Genomic DNA, 5,258 nt, shown 5'->3' with positions numbered 1-5,258 from the left:
ATCAAAGATCAGCATGATAATTTGACACGCACCTGTGATTAAAAATGTTAATGATCATTTTGACTGTTTTTAACATAATATGCGTCATTTTTCACCAATAGTAGATTGAAAACAAATTAGAAATGTTCTCAAAAATTTACTTTTATCTACATGTCAAGCGCAACAATCATCGTATGTACACCGAAACAGTAACCGACCGACTGCAGATAGTCCATCTCTAGGAAAGTTGCCAACTGAAATAGAACTCCGGGTTTTACCGTCGAAGCAGTCAGTGAGAATTTCATCTGGAAGTGACCACCAAAACGATACGACACCCCCCCCCCCCCCCCCCACGCGATGAAAATATGGGCCGTTTATAAAGCTGCATGCAGCATTTTAGTGAGGCCGTAGGGTGACCTATGAGTCAGACTTTTAGAAAATACATATTTTCATATGACTGAAAAAACGTGTAAATCCATGTTCATTGAACCTTCCTGTCACACAGAGAAGACATTTTATAAAGTCTTTTTAAAGCTTTCAGACTAAAGAGAACGAAATCCTTCTTTTTACTTGTTATAGAATAAAAAAACATAAACATGGCTATTCTTTTTTTTTTACATTTTCAGAAAAGGGAGAAGGCTTTACTCAGTTCGTTTTACGTTGCTGGAATACTGTGCGGATAACACCATTCTCAAATAGTTGTTCAGGATTTTATATCGCTTTGCGAATTTTCGAATCTTTTCTATTACCTGAGTCTGTGGAGTCAGAGAAGGAAGCATTTCAATTCGGATATTCCACCTTTAAAATAACCTTGCAGTTTTAAAAGGAGAACAAAATCCATACCCTGTCTAAGCGTTATTGAAAATAAATTAATTTGCATGTAAATAATGCACTGTAAAAGAATCACAATCTTTTTCAAATTATACATAGTAATATTTATTATGATTATGTAATTGCATTTTTATAACTCATATCCCCATGCCGTTTAGCATATTCTTTGCACTTTACAACTATTATTACCACAGCGTGCACGCCAATGATCAAATTTGATACTCTATAGCGGATATTAATGTTCACACCCCTCTATCAGTAACGACAGGATTATATTACTATGAATATACCATACAATAATCCTTATTCCATTGCCTTTGGGTGTACACTCATTACAGTAAAATTGTCTGCCTTTAGGTTCCTCCTGCAAGATGGTAGAAAAACTGATGTCAAACGTTCCAGCTATACTGGTCTGTATCTTCGTTGGAATATCGGCCCTTACCACAGTCACCCAGTCTTATAAGGCTTATAACTTCCGTTGGCATGAGTCGTTTCCCTTGGGCATGGTGTCGTTGGAAACGTATCATGGGCTTTCACTGCTCTCTTGTACAGTCCGCTGTGCATCAAAGCATATCAGCTACTACTTTACTCACAACAAAAACACAAGAACGTGTAAATGTGCTGTGACCATGGTCAAAGAAATCACGTCGAATTTACAACCTTCAGAGCGGTTGTATGTGCATTCTGCGGCTGAACGATGTAACGCGAGTGCTGGTTTCGCCATGCTAGCTGTAAGTAAGCATAATGCTTGTGTAATGGTGTCATCCAATGATCTAAAAACTTACCCAGAGGCCAAAGCAAAGTGTGAATCCTTCAAATACGGTCGTCTTTTCGTAGCTAGTAATAAACGTAAACTATTTCTGTTTCAAAGAGTAAGATACCAAGTCGGAATCAATGTTCATGTTTTCGTGGGATTACAACAAGTCGCAAATAACTCTCTAGTCTGGGCTGACAAGAAAATCGCTCTCGAATTTGAGGAGAAAAAGTTGCCGTATCCAGACGAACCGCTAGATGGAAACAAAGGAAGCTGTGGTGCTCTCGGGAATGACACTTTAATATATATGTATAACTGTTCAGCACGTCAAGGGTATATCTGTCAGAAACTGGTCTAAAAAGAAAAAAACAAATTGTTAAATTTATGAATGAGCTCGTTCATACTGTGTTTGATTAAAATACCTTAGCTGTCATTAATTGTGTTTAAATTCTTTATTTTTTTTAAACCTGTTGTGGCAGTTCAATTCTTTTGAAAAGAGTGATTAACACACATTTATGCATGCATCATACATACGTACATACATACATACATACCTACTTACATACATACATACATACATACATACATACATACATACATACATACATACATACATACATACATACATACATACATACATACATACACACATACACACATACACACATACACACATACACACATACACACACACTCACGCACGTACGCACGCACGCACGCACGCACACACACACACATACATACACACACACATACATACATACATACATACATACATACATACATACATACATACATACATACATACATACATACATACATACATACATACATACATACATACATACATACATACATACATACATACACACACACACACACACACACCAAGAGACAGGCAGACTGACAGACAGACAGACAGACAGACAGACAGACAGACAGACAGACAGACAGACAGACAGACTGACAGACAGACAGAGAGACAGACAGACAGACAGACAGACAGACAGACAGACAGACAGACAGACAGAGAAATACAGACAGAAAGAGAGAGACAGAGAGACAGAGAGACAGAAATATAGAGAGAAAGAGACAGAAAGAGAGAAATGCATGTTATATAATGATATACATATTATAATTTATATATGTTTATGTATAAATATTTTATATAATATAAGCATAACAATTAACGGTGTTCACCTCTCATTTAATAAGTCCTGGGGTTCGAATCCGGATTCGACGGAAACATTTTTTGCTCTAACATTGCTTCTTTCACCTACTTTCCTGCTCTCTAACAATATTCTATCGTCTGCTTTCGTCTCCACATTCTGCCCCCACCCTCTCACCTCCTTTGCCCTCTCCGCCTCCTGACTTCTACTGCAGCCTTTCTACTGCTACTCCTTGGCTCCTTCTTGCTGTTGTCTTTCAGCCACATCCCTGGTCTTATGGTAGGTAAGATCTCAGACCTAGACATTTTGGATAAAAGCGAAAAATCTCGGAGGTCCATGTGCAAGTTGCGCACGTTAATAATCCCTTGGTGGTCCAAAATCGATAAGAGTAGGCTTCAGCCGCCATCCGGGCAAAATTCAAAATTTCCAACTAAACTGAAAATGTTTAATGTGCTCCGCGCGCTCATTTGACCTTATGCTATTGTGAGCGCCGTAATATATAATTTTGTTTAAATATATATATGTATATATATATATATATATATATATATATATATATATATATATATATATAATATATATGTATAAATATATATGATTTTAAAATATATATACATTATATATATTATATATAGTTAATATGGTCCATTTCGCTCGGGTAGTTAACCCTATTTTTAAACAGATGGTTCAAGTCCCTCACATATAAAAAGTGAAATACTGAGACGCTAAGCATTGAGAGTGTTTTGTACCAACCATCAAGAATCAAGAGTGAATCAATTGAATCCCTCTCACAAATTCCTTTGAACAACTCCCTTGATTTTCCTCAAACATGCACTGATACCAGAGGTGTCATTGATGCCATTTCCTTATATAATACCCTTTGCGTGGACTCCTGTCCTGCAGAGGTCTTTGCTTTTGGTGGAGACCGTCTATTAGAGACACTGACAGAACTACGCTGTCGAAGGTGGAAATCTGGAAGTATTCTACATGGGTGATAATAATTTTTAAAAAGAAAAAAAAAGGGAAAAAAAAAATTAATGATAATAATAATAATAATAATAATAATAATAATAATAATAATAATAATAATAATAATAATAATAATAATAATAATAATAGTAATAATAGTAATAATAATAAATTAATTTATAAAGCGCCAGAATCCACAAAAAGTGCAAGGTGGCGCTTACAACACACACACACACACACACACACACACACACACACACACACACACACACACACACACACACACACACACACACACACACACACACACATAAGCTCTAAAGCTCAGTACCACTACGACATGCATAAATTAAACAAAGAACTGACAGATATTTCAGATATAGAGTTCAAGCATTATAAATATACTTTCCTGGAAAACATTGTCTTCAGCTTTGAAGGGATGCCACTATCTTTGATCAATACAAACATAAAGGTGACAGGCATTCTTGTTACAATCACAAAGAAATGCCCCTCTTGTCTTTAGCTGACAAGATCCTGGCCCGAGTTCTTTTCAATCGCCTGTTCAAACATCTCTCTTGAAATGACATTTTACCTGAAAGTCAGGGTGGCTTCCGCACTAATAGGGACACAGTAGACATGATCTTCGCAGTTGGGAAGATCCATGAAAAGTGAATAGAGCAGAATAAAGTCTCAAATATTATTACCTTTGTTGATATGACAAAGTCTTTTGATACTGTTAGTAGGGAAGGCTTATGGAAAATCCTGTGCGAGTACGGTCACCCACCAAGGTTCATTACTACTATATTTTTTTTCACCAATTTCAGGAGGGCATGAAAGCCAGTGTCAAGGGCAATCTTGAAATTTCTGAAGCATTCTGTGTGACAAAAGGAGTAAAACAGGGCTGTGTGTTGGTACTAACACTTTTCAGCATCATGTTCTCAGAGTTGATACAGGAAGCATTCTAGAAATGCCCAGCTGGCATCGATATCATGTACAAACTAAACAGTAAAGTCTTCAACTCTCGTAGGCAATAGGCTAAAGCAAAAACCGTTAAACACTTAATAAGACAATACAAGTGTTGTCAAAATTGCTTGCTATATCTTTGTTGCTATGAAAATAGTGGTGATTAATTCACATATTATTTTGGCAGCATCTTCACAAATAACGGGAAATTAAAAGACTGATCACGACCAGAATGTGTTGTTTTGTTGGGGTGTTTTTTGTTTGTTTTTTCTTACTCCCCTATCGACACAATTTAGAACATTTAAAAGACGGGCTTCCGACTCTGTTCTGCCAGTTCTGGAAAGAAATAAGACATCAGAGGAAAGGCCGGGATACTCAATAAAACTTCTCCCCACGCAGGAATCAAACTGGAGTTTCCTGTGTGCGACAGCGAAGCGCCCAACTCCTACACCACAGACGTCGGCTACGAGAATTCAAAAGGCAAAAAAAAATGGTCTGCTACTATTTCAGACCACTCCTGGCCCTCCCACACAGACCAAAGAAAAGCAAAGAAAAACGAGTAAGCACTACCTTTGTTATAGATCTACATGTAT

The sequence above is a fragment of the Aplysia californica genome, unplaced genomic scaffold (assembly GCF_000002075.1).
Source record: "Aplysia californica isolate F4 #8 unplaced genomic scaffold, AplCal3.0 scaffold00010, whole genome shotgun sequence".
NCBI classification, from domain to species: Eukaryota; Metazoa; Mollusca; class Gastropoda; order Aplysiida; family Aplysiidae; genus Aplysia; species Aplysia californica.
This window is presented reverse-complemented; position numbering follows the sequence as displayed.